This window comes from Jaculus jaculus, chromosome 5, assembly GCF_020740685.1.
Source record: "Jaculus jaculus isolate mJacJac1 chromosome 5, mJacJac1.mat.Y.cur, whole genome shotgun sequence".
Classification (NCBI taxonomy): domain Eukaryota; kingdom Metazoa; phylum Chordata; class Mammalia; order Rodentia; family Dipodidae; genus Jaculus; species Jaculus jaculus.
Genome location: NC_059106.1, coordinates 93893180 through 93911410, shown reverse-complemented (window position 1 = coordinate 93911410; position 18231 = coordinate 93893180). Strand labels below are relative to the sequence as shown.

The 18231-nt window shown below is 39.4% G+C and overlaps 1 pseudogene; it reads right to left on the bottom strand.

Annotated features, from left to right (window-relative positions):
- Positions 1–8728: 8728 nt before the first annotated feature.
- On the bottom strand, positions 8729–9293 carry LOC101593820 (annotated as a pseudogene).
- Positions 9294–18231: the final 8938 nt, after the last annotated feature.

Below are 18231 nucleotides of genomic sequence, written 5' to 3'. Positions count from 1 at the left end.
GGAGAGATGGTATAGTGGCTAAGGCACTTGCCAGCAAAGCCAAAGGACCCAGGTTCAATATGCCAGAACTCATGTAAAGCCAGATGCACAAGGTGGCACTTGCATCTGGAGTTTGCTTGCAGAGGTTGGAGGCCCTGGAGTGCCCATCTCTCTTTCTTAATAATAATAATAAATAAAATAAAAAAATAAATAATAATTAACTAATTAAATAAATAAAATAAATAAATAAATAAATAAAATATGAATAAATTAATTAAATAAAATTTTTAAAAGGAAGAACAATAACTAAAGACAAATAAAATGCAACTTTACAAAGATTCAGATCTTTCCTTCCTTATTTTCCTACCTTCATTCTTCCCTCCTTTCCTTTCTCCCTTCTTTCTTTATCTTTCTTCTTTCCCTCTTCCTTTCTTCTTATTTAGCCAAGTATTTTTGTTTATGATCCAATAGAAAAAGACTGCACTTGAAGTTACTCCAATCCAAGTTTAGTACTAAATTATACCTTTTAAAAACTGAATGTCACTTGTTTAGAATATCAATTTCCATTCTCTGTGGTTCAGTTTTATCATCTGTAAAATGGAAACATGCTGTTGATAAAATAAGATGAATGAATATGCATGTCAAATATGAGCAGACTGCTTAGCCTATGTAGCTAATGGATAGTTTTCTTCAGAATAGTTTTATTCCCTTTTGCCTACTTTGAGAGACTTCCAAGATGAGTGACCCTTTCCCTGACACAGCACCCCTATTACCAGTCATTCCCCTACAAATAAATACTAGATGAGAATGGCCTGATACTCAAGAGGATATCACTATTTAATAATGACTGTGTGATGATCTCCTTACAATATATGCTCCATTTTCTAACAATTTGCAGCTGCCTAGAAAAATGAATACCAAAAACTTCTGGGATTAGCTTTGCAATTTCTTTGTGATGTGTGATACACTTTGGAATCCTACTGTCCCTTTTTCCTCTGTTTCCTTTTTCTTCCATCTATCATTTGGACTCTAACTACCTAGAATGTGTTTCACAAGAGAAACAATAGAGGTACTGGACACCAGGAAAGAAAGCAGTAGGTATGAACTCACATTAATGTACTAATGTTCAGCCAGAAATCCAGAAACTGATTCTGAGCCTGAAAGATCTATGTAACTGCACACAAGACTTGAATCTAAATAAATGAAAAGCAATTACTGTGTCTCAAAGAGTTTGCATGTTATGATCAAGCACATGGTGCTGTGCTGACTTCCTGGCCATATGTTCTTGAAGCAAATTACTCAAAGTTGCCTTGAGCTTTAATTTATAATGACACTTATTCACATATTGTGGTGAGAATTGAATAAAATGATGGAAGTCGTTGGCATATGAAAGGCAATAAATAATTGAAAACCATAATGTTTAAGAATATATTTTATTTATTCATGAGAGTGACAGAGACTATGAGTGTGCCAGGGCCTCTAGCCACTGAAAATGATCTCCAGATGCATGTACCACCTTCTGCATATAGCTTTACATGGGTATTAAAGAATCAAACCTGGGTCCTTCAGCTTTGCAGGCAAGTATCTTTACCACTAAACTATCTCCTCAACCTGAAAACCATGATTTTTACTTGAAGCTAATTTTCATACCCCTTTATCCATTACTAAACTGTACAGTTTTACCTGAAGACCAACAACATTCAGCTGTCAGATTGCCACCATCTACTCTGTTCATCATGGAATTCAGTGCCATGATTTAATGCTTGTGCACCACTGTCTGATACTGCCTTGATGTGTCAAATGAGACACATGAAACTATTGAATCTGGTAGTCAGTCACATGCCTTGCATTGCAGACTGGGTACCACACACTGACATGATGATAGACTGCTTGGCTTTTTTATGAATGTTCATCTCTCCCTCCAGACTACAAATTCCTATAAGAGGCCATGATGCTCATCCCTATGCCCCCCAGAGCCTGACACCTGGAAAACACTCAATACCTTTTGTGTACTAAATCATTGAAGATTGCATGAAGGTGACATAGAAATTCATAGTCCTTTCATCCAATTTCCTCAATCATTTTTAGGTGTAATACTGCCATGACTGCCAGAGAGGTAACCAACTACTCTCTGACTAGATTTGAGATCCATGGGAGGAATTCATTTCTGAAACTGAAAACTTATGGCTGGGAAGGTCAAAGATCCTATGGGGAAAGCCCCTACTCTTGGTTTACTAAAAGGTTATAGTGTACTCATCAAATTGTCCTTTAGTATTATGTTTATTTTCCATAGATTATTTATTCTCTCACCTTTGGTCAGAAAATGTTTGTTTGTTTGTTTGTTTGCAGATGATATTGAAGACTGGGGAGACTTAAAATTCATGAAAGTGCTGAGAATAAGTGACAGTTGAATATTCAGTGTTAAATAAGATATCTTTATCACACTCTCCAAAGCTCAGGAAGTGTTGTAAATGAGGAGGTGCAAAAAAATGTAAGAGCTAGAGGTGAGGGAACAACACTTTGGGACGTAGCTTCCTGCTTTGTGTCTGCTCACTTCAGGAGCTCATAGCAGCTACTATTATTACCTCTAAAATATTGTGCTCATCAATATTTCAACATGGATGATGGAGGCATCTATAAAAGAAAAGTCATCAAAATAGAAGAGGGACTCAGAAAGAAGAAGAAATTCAGTAAAAAAGGAGAGGAAGGATGGACGAAAGAAGGTATGGAGGTGTATGATCAAATTATATTATGTTCATGTGTGAAAAATTCCAATAAAAAAAGTTTAAGGGCTGGAGAGATGACTTACAAATTAAGGCACTTGCCTGTGAAGCCCAGGGACCCAGGTTTGATTCCCCAGTACCCATGTAAGCCAGATGCACATGGTGGCACAAGCATGTGGATTTCATTCTCAGTGTCTAGATGCCCTGTCATGCCCATTCTTATTCTTATGTTTTCTCTCTTTCACTCTCCTTAGCTCAAATAAATCAATAAATAAAACATTGGGGTGGGGGGAGGTTCTGAGAAGGGAAAGACATTTAAATTTTTTTTTAACGTTTAATACACCCCAAACTATATGCTTTTTGGTCAGCAAGGGAATTTTCTCCTAGATAACTCAACCAGTCGTCCCAAAATACTACAGAAAAAAATTTTTCAGGTAGAGAAGGTCACACAGATGTTAAAGAAGGGGCTGGAAATATTTCTCAGTGGTTAAGGCACTTGCCTGCAAAGCCTGACTACCCAAGTTTGATTCCCCAGTACTTATGTAAAGCCAGCTGCACAAAGTGATGCATGCATCTGGAGTTTGCTTGCAGCAGCTAGAGCCTGGTGTGCCCATTCCTTCTGTCTGTCTCCTTTCTCTCTCTCTCTCTCTCTCTCTCTCTCTTTCTCTGTCTCTCTCTCTCAAATTGCAAATAAATATTTTAGAAAATCAGTTAAAAGTGAACAAATTAATTTTTTTTTATTTATTTGAGAGCGACAGACACAGAGAGAAAGACAGATAGAGGGAGAGAGAGACAATGGGTGCGCCAGGGCTTCCAGCCTCTGCGAACGAACTCCAGACGCGTACACCCCTTGTGTATCTGGCTAACGTGGGACCTGGGGAACCAAGCCTCAAACTGGGGTCCTTAGGCTTCACAGGCCAGTGCTTAACCGCTAAGCCATCTCTCCAGCCCAAATTAATAATTTTTAATTTAAGCATGACATATACGGTCTGGGGAGATGGTTCATTCAATAAAGTGCTGTTGATCAAGCATACACACAAAGCATAACCACTAGCCTCTACACACACATACACATTCCAAATGAGTGAAAGGTAAACACTTTCTGTATGCTATTTTTTTTAAATTCTCCCCCTCCCAGTAAAAGACTTTATAGCTGTTGCTACTCTTTTTCTCAGCTTTTAGGTAGGGAAATGTTTCTGTGTCCCTAGGACAAAGAAATGAGTAAAGGTTAAACAATTTGCCTCTGAACTAGATGATGTACAGTAAAGGGGGAATTTGAACCCAAGCTCTGTGGCCCTGAGTCCATGCTCTTAGCTATCATATCCTAACACTTTGCAGAAATCTGCACAGCAATCCAAAGAAAGCTTCCTCTAGTTGGGGTGAGCTGAGTTAGTGAGAGGAAAATTTAAAACTGGAGGCTAGTAGAATGGATGTTTGAATACGGTTTCTGAAATTGGGGCTGTTTATTTTGATGTCTAGATTTATATAACATTGTGCTTGCTACATTTGATATATGCTCAATTTGTGTTGATATTGTGATTGAAGTATGCATTGTCTAAACCTAACATAAGTCATATCATGAAATTAACAATAAACATAAATCAAAGCAACTGGCAATGACTCAATAGGAAAAATAACCTCCTTCCTTAGCATAATATTTAATATTCCAGAATAAAAATTTCAATAACAGTTGGCTTGGAATTTATCTTCAACACTTCAGTTCAGATCATTTTGATCCCAGTACAGGGAAGGTGTTAATCCTTTCATCTAAAAAATAACCAACATTGCTTGGAATTGGGGCTTTTATAAAGGAATTCACTTGGTAGTATTGCTATTAATGAAAAAGTAAGAGCTCATTTTTCTAACTTTGGAGAATGGTCAGAATGTGTGGTAAGAACCTCTGAAATTAAAAAAAAAAAAGCAAAAAAACTAGTCTCTGAAGAGCACACATAGACTTTCCAGTTTAAACCATTGACTTTAGTTTATGAATCCTCAGTGACCAGAATGTCCTAAAATGTGAGTATGGCTTAGGATTTGTCAAATTGAGGCATTCCCCTATGCCCTTTAAAATACATTGGCCATAAAATCATGAACTTCAACTGATTTCAATTCTAAGCAGTTGTAAAAGATTATATCAAGGAAAACATCTCAGGAATGGAGGTGAAGGGACAGCATGTAGGTGGGCTGAAATGAGCTATAGTTTCTTAAAGCTACCTTGATTTCATGCAAACCTGTTAAAGGAACACAGGCAACAAGCCATCTAGTAAAAATTCTAAAGGTCCATGTTCTTCTTTTTGTTAAGTTGAGACCAAGTAGAAAAGCTCTAGGATGTATTAATAAAGTGTGAGCTTGCTTTTGTTGTTATTTTTCCTATGTTCTTGTCTCATTTCTTCAACCAGATTGAGTTTCCATGTCCTTCTGATTCATGCATTCAACGTATTCATTCAGTCACTTCACAAATGCTTGTTTCATGCCTACTATGGGCAAGATAGCACAAAGACTTACATTTACCTACTCCATTGCTCTACAGAAGGTAATTAGTAAATATATTAATAAGGCCATTTTTTATATGTCATTATATATAGAATATATCAACTTCACTAATCAATTCATAAAACCTGATTGGTGGATCTTGTGTTCTTATGCCCAGAATTGGGGACAGATGATAAAACACACAGCCTTGGCTTTTTATGGCTTTTGAACAAAAGTTCTCACTAACATATATGAAACTTTTCTTAGGACCTGCTATAAGGGAGATGTTCTCATAACTGAGGAGGGGAGATAGTGTTGATTAGTTGGGAATCCTTAAGAAGTAACATTTAACCTGAGGCTGAAAAATTGAGTGCTAAGCTATCTAAGTATCTTAGACAAGGTTATCTAAAGGCAGGCCTTGAGGCACTATTTCTGGACTTGTCATCTATCATGGAGAGATTGCTCAGGGCTGTGGACAGAGATCTGAGGAGCAGAGTAATAGTATGACTGCACATCAAGTGGAAAGGGTAGCTTCAGGCAGCTACTTGGGGAAACATGGGGTCATAGATCTTACATATGGTGAGGTTGCTTCATTTCTTGTCTTGGTTAAAGCCCCTTTTAAGGAAGTGCTTAAACTCACAGGTTCCTCCTGCCTGTAAAGTGGCTGCAATAATCAGAAATCCAGCTCCACAAAGGAACTGAAGATGGAAGAAGAGCAGCCCATAGAAGAAGAAAGTAGAAAAATGATTGATAAGAAAAGTTATCTGAGGATCAGGAAAGGCTTGCACTTTGCACTGGAAAAAGCCAATGTGTTCCAACACATGCCTGAGCCTGCCAGCTGAAAGGGTTCGAGCCTGATGGGGAGTGAGGATTAAGGAAAGACAGAAGAAAGAGTGAAAACATGGATTCCAGTCCAGGGCTGAAGCAAGGCCTCAAGCCAGGACTGAAGACATGGTTTATTTCACAGCATTCCTTTTTATATCTTTTTACAAACAGTTTTTCTATGGACAAAGATTTTATGAGCTTTACAAGTTCCTTATCAAAAAACCTTCCCATTACAGAGTTTTTGCATTTCAATCATTTCTCAGTACAAAGGACCAGCCAAATGGCTGAAGATACCTAATCTTGCTTACAGGTAGGCTGTTATGGTTATGCTAATGTCTTGCTGCCAGATGGCTTCTGGACACTGAAGATACACAATTTTACTTGCAGGAAGGCTGCTATAGTTTTGCTAATGTCCTGCAGCCAGAAGCCCAGGGCTATGGATACAAGTCCAGCCAAAATGGCTCCCGACAAACACACATGAGATTCTTTAGCAGTTTAAAGCCCTACCAATGTGAGGAAGCGCAAAGTGACTAGACCAAGTGGAGGCTAACTTTCTGAAAGGTAAGTTAGTATGGGATAGGTTCAAGAGGTAGAGAAAAATAAGGCCATGGCTTCTATCCAAACGTGATTAGAAGCTACTAAAGGTTTTGAGTATAGGAGCAATGGATATGGAATTAAGATGCAGTTGGGTGGATGTAGGCAGACCCAGTAAGAAGTAGTCAGGAAGAAAAATGGTCATAAAGCTGAAGTCATGGTAAAGACCCATAGATGGAATGGAGAAATAAAAAGGAAGTTCTGATGGATTAGATGGAGGGGGTATGTGATGACAGAGCACTCTCAAAATTTCTGGCTCACTACCTCATTGATGGATGGTAGACTTCACTCATGAAAAACTGGGGCCATTGAAATGCTAATATCACAACCTTTAGAATTGAGACCCATTAAGTATAGTGACCCCATCAGTCACTGACCATCTACTTTCATTCTGACAAGAGAGGCCCTGTGAATTTCATGATATTTTGGGAGTAAGGAAAGATGATGGTAACCACAGGTCAGTTTTGAAGGGAGAATTTGGCAAACCTAAGTAAGAAGTGTGGTTCAGGGAAGTTACCATCATAAAATTGAAATGGGTCTGATGGCAAGACATAATTAGAACAGGTGAAGGAATAGGTGGTATTCCCATCAGTTTATATTCTTATGTCTCCTCTTTCCCACCCCCATTCCACTGAGGGCCCTCCTCATTGAAGGTAGCTAGTCACAGTGGGGCAAAGGTTGTACCAGTCAGTTTCTGTGGAGAGGACAATACCTTCTAGTACACCTTACCACCTGTGGCCCCTTTATGCTTTCATCGCCCTCTTCTGCAACATTCTCTGAGCCTTAGCAGGCATGATAGAAGTTGCCTTTCATGTTGAGCTCTTGACAACCTCTTATTTTCTGCTTTGATGAGTTTCGAGTCTCCTCAGGATTTACTGCAATCTCCCTGGAGAAGATTTTTCTGGGTAACAGTGACAGCAGCACTGATATTTAATCTCCCACAATCTGTAAAATATCAGGTTGTCTAACCAAGAGTGAGAGCAATATTAGTTGAAGATGATAAACACACCAATTTAGAAGACTTTCTGATGGTCATCATTTATCCATTTAGCCAAAGAACAGTGGAAGCTTCCAATTAGGGTTTGCAGTACAGAGCATAAGTTCTCTCCTAGTAAGCAGGTCTCATATTCAATCATAGAGCAGTTGATTGACCCCATAAGCTATGTGCCACTATTACAGTAGGTATATCTTATCTGAATGGTTGGCTTTGTAGGTTGCAGGATCCATTCCTTGTTCCCACTGTTGATGACTTTTATTCCCAGTAGGTCTCATAGCATGTTCCAGCACAATGACAACTAAGAGAACAGAGAGCTAGATTCCATGAGATAGTTTTGCTGGTCTGGGGGGGATACAGATTATGGTGCATGCAGATTTGTGTAAAGGTGCAAGTGCCCCATGAGCATATGTGTGGAAGACAAAGAGAATATCAGATGGCCTCTTCCATCACTCATCCACTTCTTTTCCTTGAGGGAGATTCTCTTATTGAACTGCCATTTCAGTCATGCTTTCTGACCAGTGAGCCCAGCCAATTCTTATGTGTCTCCTCCCCACAGGACTGTCATTTCAAGTGTGTATGACCACATGCAGCTTTTTACATGGATACTGAGACTCTAATTCATGTTTGCTCAGACCCTCTGGCCTTCCTCCTACTTGTGCGGCAAGTGCTCACACCCACCAATCCATCTCCTCATTTCTTTTATTTTTTCAATTAATAATTTCTTTATTCTGGAAAAGTAAATCAAATTCATCTTCATATAAACACTGGCATTACAAAGTACAGGGAAAAGAGAAGAAAGGAAGAAACAAACCCTCTACAAATCCTGCTAATACTGTCTCGCCCAACAGGAGCATAATGCTTTGTCCTACATTCAATCACTTATATAATAAACCACAAATATCGTCTTCTCTGGAAGATGCACTGCTCCTCTTTGAGATGGTGGGGAAATGGGACCAGAGGTGAGGCTTTATTCTTTTGGCACATCTTCTCAGTCATTATAGATATTGCTGCACTGTTAATAAAAAATATATGCTTCTCTGTAAAGCATTTTTTAAAAAATTCCAAGGATGAGATGGTTGAGGTCTCAGCTCAAGTATCTCCAAATGCATTGTTGTCCATTCCCTGATCTTTCCCTGTGTTATTTCTTCATTGTTTTCCAGATCAATGCCATTCTCTATTTATGAGCTTCTGTTATGCAAGCTTTTTTATCGGGCCAGATTTCTTCAGAGCCAAATCCTGGGATCCACATATTCTACTGGCGCTCTAGATGTAACTGAACATCTTTCACCTCTAAGGTGCTGGACTTGTGATGTCATGTAAGTTGGCAGACAGCTGTCACCACACTCGCAATAAAGTCATCAGCAATCTGTAGCAGCATCTCCTCTACATCTTCATCCAACTGCTCATTAGGATCCACTTCTCTTACTAAGTCCTGTAATTTCTTCTTGGTTAATACCTGATTGTTTTCAGGGCTAAGATGACCTCCTGTCCCAGGAGTGCCTGGAATCTTGACCACATTAGTGCTATTGGCCATGGAGCCTTGTGGAGGGGTGCTGGCTGGTTCCGGTTTTTTGGATGAGAAATTGGAGAGGTTAATTAGAGCTGAGGGGCCAAACTGGTTCATAATCTGCCAAGCTTTGGACTTCAACTCATAGAGCTTATCTTTCTTTTTGGAGCTGTGAGGACCAAGGCCAATTAGCCAACTGTGGCTCTGGGTCCTGACTCCCTCCTCCCACTGCTTGTCCTCAACTGCCAGGGCCCAAGACTCACAGGCAGCAGCATCTATCACCCCATGATATGCGGAGACTGCCCCAGTGAAGCTTTCCTCTCAGTAGCCCCATCTCATGTCTGTAGATGATTTTAATACCATATGAAATACTCATGTTATTCTGGTGAGTACAAAACAGGGAAACATATTTATCTTTTAAAATTATGGGTGAAAAATTTCAGAGAAGAATAATATTATTTACTTTGTTTTATTTTATTTTACTTTATTTGCTTTTTGTTTTCTGAGGTAGGGTCTTACTCTAGCTCAGGCTGACCTGGAATTCACTATGTAGTGTCAGAATGGTATCGACCTCATAGTTGATATCTGTGTTCCCGTTGCCTCTCACAGGTCCTCACACAAAGCAAAGAAAGATTCAGTAACTATTTGTGGCATGACTGATGGACACATCCCCCTACATCACCAGCAAAGTATAATTGGTCAAAAATCTTAAAAGATACAAGAATGTTTAAGGTGTTGAGGGATGCAGGAGGTACATCTAATCCAAAGGAATCTACAAATGTGAATGAAGAAAAGAACAGACATTTGAGCTAGGCTCTAAGGAATAGACAGAGGTATTTAAAGGAAAGGAATGGTAGAAAATTGTTGCTTTAGGCCAGAGGAATCAGTTGTGCTCAGTGGGGGTTTCGTGACTTGGCACCTTTCAGAAAGTTAGTCCTATTTAAAGATAAGTTTAGTTGTGGGACCTGCAGCTGGTACCTTAAGTGCCAGATGCTGGTTTGGCTTCATAGTTAACAGTGGTGATATGGCTTAATTGTGTATTTACAATGAAACACATGTTGTTTCATGAAAACTACTTGATAATTACACAGTGACTACTGGAGCCCCTGATAATTACACAGTTACACATGTTGTTGCTACCAAGTTATCTCCCAATAGCTGAGTAATTAACTTATCAACTCAGCAAGCAAGGCTGGAGGGGAGATGTGAAGAACACTGACTGCTTTCTCACAGTTGTTTGTGGGCATAGACAGCACTTGTTGAACTTGGTGCCACACTCCTCTTGGTCTCTTGGCTCTGAACATAGGAAGTGAAACTTTTCCCACATCCCTAACTCCCTGAGCTTTCCATCTCTGGCTTCTTAGCAATTTGCACCTTGCTGGAGTCCACAACATAGAAATTCATAGAGGCCTGCTATGTGCCAGGCCCTTTCAGTTACACAATGCAGTGTGTCTTACCAGAAGAGCAATGCTCTGGTTTGGAATTCTGTAATTGCTCCTCATCAGGTCCATGATGATTTTATACTTTATAAGTGAGCCTGAGATGCACAACATGGCAGCTGTTAGGATAACAGATAATGAGAAGGTTAGGCATAAAATAAATACTCCATACATCTTAACCTACCACTTCCACCCTTTATCCTATTCCCAAGTAGTCCTAATAGATTCTCTCTTCATCAAAACAGGCCTCTCAGAGAAACCTTGACTAAAGATTGTTTAGCACATCTGGGTATGGCTACAATAACAGTAACTAAGATTATATGCTTTCAATCCTCAAAATTAAAGTTCAGATAGATTAACTAGGTCAATGTGTATTAAAATTAATGGATTTTGCTAAATAGTACCCCATATAACTGAAATGCTACAGCTATACAGGATATGCAAACATTGCCCAATTATGATTTAACAAAACTAATGCCCAAATGAAACCTGGGTAATAATTATGAAAAGCCAGTCTGCTCAAAAGGCAGAAGTCAGGAGACCAAACACTTCCTGGTCTGTGGGGACTGCTCAGGAGTCTTCCTCACATATCCCCTCATTCCAGTTTCTATTATTCAGGAAGCAGCTCTCTGTTGAGAGGCAAGCATGCCATAGACTATTCCAAGACACAATACAGTAGATAATGACAAAGACAACAAACTAGGTAAGGTCATATAAGGTTGAGACAGATTATATGATGTCCGTGAGAGGGCAGAGCTCAAACTCAGTCTTCTGACCTCAGCATGCTTCTCATGTAGCACCACACTCCCCAAACCAAGTTACACAGTGCATTCAAAACCAACCATCTGGCAGTAAATTATTTGTCTATACTTTTTAGCTGCCTAAAATATGATGATAAAATATTATGCCTAGGAGGGAAAAATAATTCTAAGTAGTATTTCTTCAAAGCCTGCTGTGTGACAGGCACATATTTTCTTTACTCATTAGAACTCTGGATCATCTTTAAAACATAGGAAAGGCACTAAAACTGAGGAATAAAGAGTTCATATAACTTGCCAGAGGTCTTGCCCCACTAGCTAGTACAAATGAAATTACAACCTTGAATGATTGCCTCCAAAGTCCATTCTATTTGCCACCAGGCATGCTTTACTCTGTGTCACTATATAGCTTTGAGGTCAATCAAGGACTGGAACCAGAGTACTCTTACAGCCTGACAGGGAAGAAAGGAACAGAGACAAATACTGTTCAATATGCTAATCCATTGCATGTTTGTGACAGCCAGGATCCCAAGTTACTATTCTGATACTTAAAGTCCTAAGAAAATATGTCCTAAAATATGACAATCATACATGGCATGGTTGTTCCCTACCAGAGCTTTTGTTTTAGGCTCTGCTTAGATGAAGGAATGAAATAGTTACCTAGAGGGGAAGACTGTCTAAGTGAGCTCAGAATTAGCATCCAATAACCCGTATCTTCATCCTCTCAGGACATTGATCTGGTCTCATTTGGCTCTCTCAGTCTCCCCAGTCTCTCAGACTCCCCAGCAGAAGGTATACACTGCCTAAGCCTTATATCCTGGTGACAAAGGGGAGTTCCCTATGGCAGGTAGTCAACTGTACCCTTTTGTTGCTCTAGCAAAGGGTCCCTCATCTATTTCTTACCACATAGCAACAGGAAAATAATTATTCGCTATCTAATGTTAACAGTGAGCTGGCTGTACCCATAGCCTTGGAGGAAGAACCTTCCCAGAGGAGGAAATACTTGAAGCTGGTCTTGAAGAATTTGGAATTGCCAAACATAGGAGAAAGAAGATAACCCCTTATAGAAAAAGTATTCAGAGTAGAGAACAAGAAGAAATTCAAAGTTAACCTCAATACCTGGTCAGGCAGCTAGAATAGAAGCCATGGACATAAGTTACAATGGGGAAAGGTCATGAAGAATGCTGTCTATCCAAATAAAAAGTTCTCATTTTTTCAAAGGTCCAAGAGTAATCTTGATATATGGGACTGGCATGATCTATTTGGATAGGAAGACAAATCAAGTGCCTACTTCAATATTTCAGAGACTATGAGGATGTAAATAAGCTAGAAGCATAAAAAGGGGTCTGAATGAATAATAACCCTCAGGGTTTAGTGTCAGGGATAAAGAGGAAGGAGGCAGAGAAGAGCATGTTTTAAACCTTCATAGAGAGGGAAAGTAACATGTAGAAATACAAAGGGTATGGATCTATTCTGAGACAATGATAATGGAGATTATGCATGTGTGTCTATATATATATATATGTGTGTGTGTGTGTGTGTGTGTGTGTGTGTGTGTGTGTGTGTAAACTGAATCTTCAGAGTCATGTTCTTCTTACTAGTGGATGCAGGATAGAAGACACAGAAAATGAACTTGAATTCCATAGAGAAATCTTCTGCCTGAGTCTAAGTGCTCTCTCCAAGTAGGGGGTAGGGTCAGAGTCAAGCATGACTAGGTAGTCCCCTTGGAGAGAAATCTCCATATCCCACATAAGCCAGATGCACAAGGTGAGGCAAGTTCAAGGTCACACATGCCCACTATGTGGCACAAGATTCTGGAATTTGATCTCTGTGGCTGAGGCCCTAGCATGCCAATTCTCTCTCTGTCAAATAAAAAATAAATAATGAGACTATCTGAGCCACACTGCCTCACCATTATAATTTTAACCTTGAGTTGATCTGTCCAAATTATCTATGATTGTCTTGATCATCAATTTAAGGAGGTTTAGAATCACTTTAGAAACAAATCTCTGAGCATTTCTGTAAGATGGTTTCCAGAGGCGAGAAGACCAACCTTAAACTCAGTCATTATGACGGCACAGGTTGGGCGGGGGCAGGCAAGAATGAAGGAAAAGGAAAGAATGAGCTATGTGATATTAGCGCATTTCTCTGCCTCCTTACTTTGGATTCAATAAGATCAGTTGCCTCACATGCCTGCTGCCACCACTTTCTCACCATGAAGGACTTTATGCTCAGACTTTGAGCTAGACTGAGCCATTTCTTCCTGGGGTTGCTTTTTTTCAAATATTTTTTCACAGCCATGATAAAAGTATCTAACATGGAAAACTGGTACCAAGAAATGGGGTAATTGCTATGATAAACTTGACCATGTCACTCATAGGTCTGTGGAATTAGGTTGTATGAAGAATGTGGGAGAGCCCTAGAATGCTGCAGGCAGAGCTTAATGAGCCATTCTGGCAGGGATATAAAAGGCCATAGTATGATAGTCGAGGCCTGTCCCATGAAATTTCAGATGGGAACTATGACTCCATCATAAACTGCCTAAAGGTTATTCAGGTTATAGTCCAGCAAAGAACTGGCTGCATTTTCCCCCATATCTTGAGAAATTGAGTCAGGCCAAATTTAAAACTAATAGACTAATTTGTTTAGCAGAGATGATCTCAAGACAAGATAGTATGCAGGCTGTAGCCTGGATACTGACTGTGACCATGATCTAGGTATGAAACAAATAGAATGAAAAATAGGACAACTGTTCTGTTTGGAGATTTAAGGAAGGAATGAATGTTAAGTTGAAGAAAAGGTAGATGCTGGAAAGCAGTTGCAATTGTTAAAGAGATCATCACCAGAACTCTGGAGGCAGAGGTAGGAGGATCACTATGAGTTCAAGGCCAGCCTGAGAATACATAGTGAAAACATAAATTAACTTGAAAGAAGATTGTAAAGAGGAAGGTGTTTAGTATGAGGGTACTAGAGAAGACAATCGGGTTAACATGATCTCTCTCTCTCTCTCTCTCTCTCTCTCTCTCTCTCTCTCTCTCTATATATATATATATATATATATATATATATATATATATATATATATACATATGCTAATGAAACTGTCAAGATAAGTGAATTTTTTTAAAATGTGAAAAAGGGACAGAGCCTAAGCTGAGCATGCCATGAGGCGTTTTCTATTCTAAAACCCAGGAAATGTTCCTAGGACATACAATGGCCATTAACAATATTGTTCCAGAGGGATAGTCTCTAGCCCAAGTCAGCAACAGAATTTGGCAGAGTTGTCCACATGGTACTGATTTTGCAGGCATGAAAAAGAATGCAATTGAGAGAGTCATACAGACTGGCACCATAGCTTCAGAAAAACCACTGAGGCCAGGCAGTGCATGAATGTGCAGCAGGGCTGTATCTCCTTCAAGGAGGCCTTGATACACAACTGCATTAAGGGGAATTTCACATTGCCATGGAGACCCCAAGATGCCGGAGAGGCCAGAACCAAAGACTATCCACTGGGTAATCAAGCAGACTTGGAGTAATGATGGATTTACAGAGAGACTGTGTGGTGCTTTGAATTAAATGTCTCCCATAAACTCATGTGTTTTGAATACTTGATCCCAATCTGGTGGCAATTTGAAGTTAGAGTTTTGCTAGATAAGGTATATTGCTGGGAGCAGGCTTAGGTATTTTATAGATGAGCCTCTCACTTGCCAGAGCTCTATTTACACTCTTGCTGCTTTCTGCCATCTATTGTGGTAAGAAGTGATGGCCAGCCTCTGTTATACCATCCTCTTCCTGTCATGCTGAAACTTCCCCTCAAGACTGTGAAACTAAATAAACATTTTTCTCCAATCAGCTGCTTTTGGCCATGTTTTTTGTTCCAGCAATACAAAGGTAACTACAAGAGATGTTATGTGTGGTATAACAACCAAACTGAAGGGGGAGGGGCTCTAGCCCCTGGGACCCAGGTGATTCCATTACTACCACCACCCATACCACAAATGGAGTTATAACAGTGAGCGTTCACCCTGCTGAGTTTCATTTTGCTTTGGTCCTAAGTTTCCTTGCTATGACCACATACATTGGAATGAGAATACTTACTCTATGCCATTATATGCTGGAAATTTATCACTTGCGTTTTGATGTTATATTAATTCAGAGTTAGAGATTGTCTGAGTCTTTGAAGAACTCTGAATTTATATTTTTGGGCAGTGTTGGAACCATTAAAGACTATTTAAAGTTAAAGTTGGACTAAACACATTTTGAATTATGAGATGTCCATGAGCCTGTGTGAACAAAAGGGTGGAAAGTTACAGCCTAAATGTGTTGTGTTTGCATGTCAAGACAAGAGGTAAAGATGTGATTGTTCTTGGTTTTCAATTTGATGACATCTAGTGTCATCATAGAAATACACCTCTGGGCCTGTTTGTAAAGGAGTCCTTAGAATATTTTAATTGAGGTTGGATAATCTAATGACCTAAACAGGCGGCACCATTCCATGGGCTGGGATCCTGAACTAAATGAAAAGGAGACATCAAGGTGAGCACCAGCATTCATCTCTACCTATTTCCTGACTATAGATACAATATGACCTGGTTCCTTGAGTTGCTGCTGACATAATTTTCCCATCAAAATGGACTACAATGTCACATGATGAACCAGAACAAACCCTCCTTCTATGAGGTTGCTTTTGTCAAGGATTTTGTCTAAACAATAAGTAAACTAATACTGTTTTCAACAACAAAAATGCTAGAATCTAATTCTTGACTCAAGGCATTATGAAAACACAAGTATTATTGGCAATGACAACTCATTCTCTGAAATCATAGAAGCTTAAATAATAGTTAATATTTACTGAGAGCTTCCTTTGTTACTGGTCTTGTACTAAGGGATTTATATTTAGATAGCTAATATAGTCTGTGCTGTCATATAAATTTTAGTTTAAGTGCCCATTCCCCTCCAAAATTTGCTGCTGATAATTCTCCACAGAATTACTATCTACCATGGGAGCAAAAATAGGTCCATTCGTTATTTGGGCCAAAATGTAATAGAACTTTTATGGCCGGAATGAGATGCAGTGTGGTGTAATGGGAAATATTTGGAGCTTTGTAGTTACAGAAAACTGGCTTCAATTCAGTTCATTTGAGAGACATCATGTCTCCACTGTGGGAGTACAAAAATAGTAACTTCTTATGAGATGAACATTTGTGTGTGCATCAGTATCCAAAGATAAATACACAGCACTGCTCATCAGGTGCTCTGAAGAGGAAGCACACATACCCCACTTTCAAAATGAAAGTGGTCAAGACAGTGCTTATGGGCTCACTAAAAAGGGACATTCAACCAACCTGGGATAGGTCCTCACCAAATCTTCAGAGAGAAGGAAGATTATCTAGGCAGGAATAATGACAACCAAACCCCAGGCATAAACAGCATTATAAGCATATTACAGGACACATTGAGGATGTATTAAAGAATTATAATCAACATATGGTGAAAACCAAGGGGAGCACACTGTGGGAGCCTGGGCAATAGTCCTGTACTTTCTGAGCCCCACTGCCTCAACATAGATGATAAGAAATGATGTCTCCATCTCTAGATTGCTTCAATAATTAGACCTGAAAACAAAGTGCTCAAGCTGTGTTTATAATTCATAGATTTTGAAATGTGTGAAATATTTCTCAAAATGCTTCTTCTATGAATCTATGGGATGTATAGGATTGTGTGAATCTGATAAATGCTGTCCGCCTTGTAATTAGTTATGATCTGGAAGTATGCACGCGGACTAAAACATCTAACAAATTTCATTATAACCAGATATTTTAATGTATTTATTTCCACTGTGGACCTTTAAGGGTATGAGAGAGACAAAGAAAGTATATGTCACTTTCCCTTTTATGAGTACCCCAAGGAACTCATGCCCCATAATCATATCAGAAACTGCTGCACAAGACAGGGCTAGCATATAAAATGCATTGTAGAGCTTCAACCCAGCTGTTTCTTACCTTTAAGGGAACTACACTTCCTTAGTTCATTAATTTTGAAGGCTAGGAATTTTTAATCCTATAACCCTCTGCATCTATGTCACAACAATGGATTCATGGCTGAATTCTTTGTGCTAAGGTCACTTGAGAGTTTCCTTCCAGCCTGCAGGAGCTGGCCATGAGAAGGGCTGTGTTTTAATCCTTCCTTCTTAAGGACCTAAACTCATTGCTTTACAGGTCAGGAGGAAGCCTGAAGTGAAGGTTCTGAGGCCCACAAGTTTGGGGTAAAAGCATTTAGATTATGTCTGTGCCTCAGTGTCCACATATAAACTGCATGGTGTGTTTGCAATCCACCATTATGTCAGCATCTCTCTAGGATGTTTCCTCAATACATTATCATCACTCAATGTTGAGACTCTGGTAAAGCCAGAGGCCATGGCTTAGGGAGTACAATATCAATCCCCGGCCAAGATGATTCTTGGCAGTAAAATAAGAAGTTTCCCAAGTAAAAATGGCTGGGCTAAGTAGAAAACAAATTTCCTACTCAGAGTTCCTAACAGTTAACATATCTTAAAGTGACTGAGGACAACCAGACAATGATGACCAGAAGGAAGGTATCTACTTGAAATATAATTCAACCAATTCAGGTTACTTCCAAATCAGCATATAGAGTTCTTTCAAACTGTGTACTACACATACATACACAGAAATCTTTGCTGGCTTACCCAACAAATCCCCAAGTAAATGCATTTAAAGCAGAACTTGTCTTCCCTCACCTACACTTCCTGGCGATTCCATAGGTCTGGGGAGGCAGTTTTCCTGCACTGTCCAGGCAAGCCTGGTGGCTTTGTCTAAGCAGGCAGGAGAGAGTCACCAGGGACTTCATGCTTCCTTTATCATCAAGACTTTCTGCTATCTTATTTAATTCTTCATAAGAAACATTAATAATAATTAAT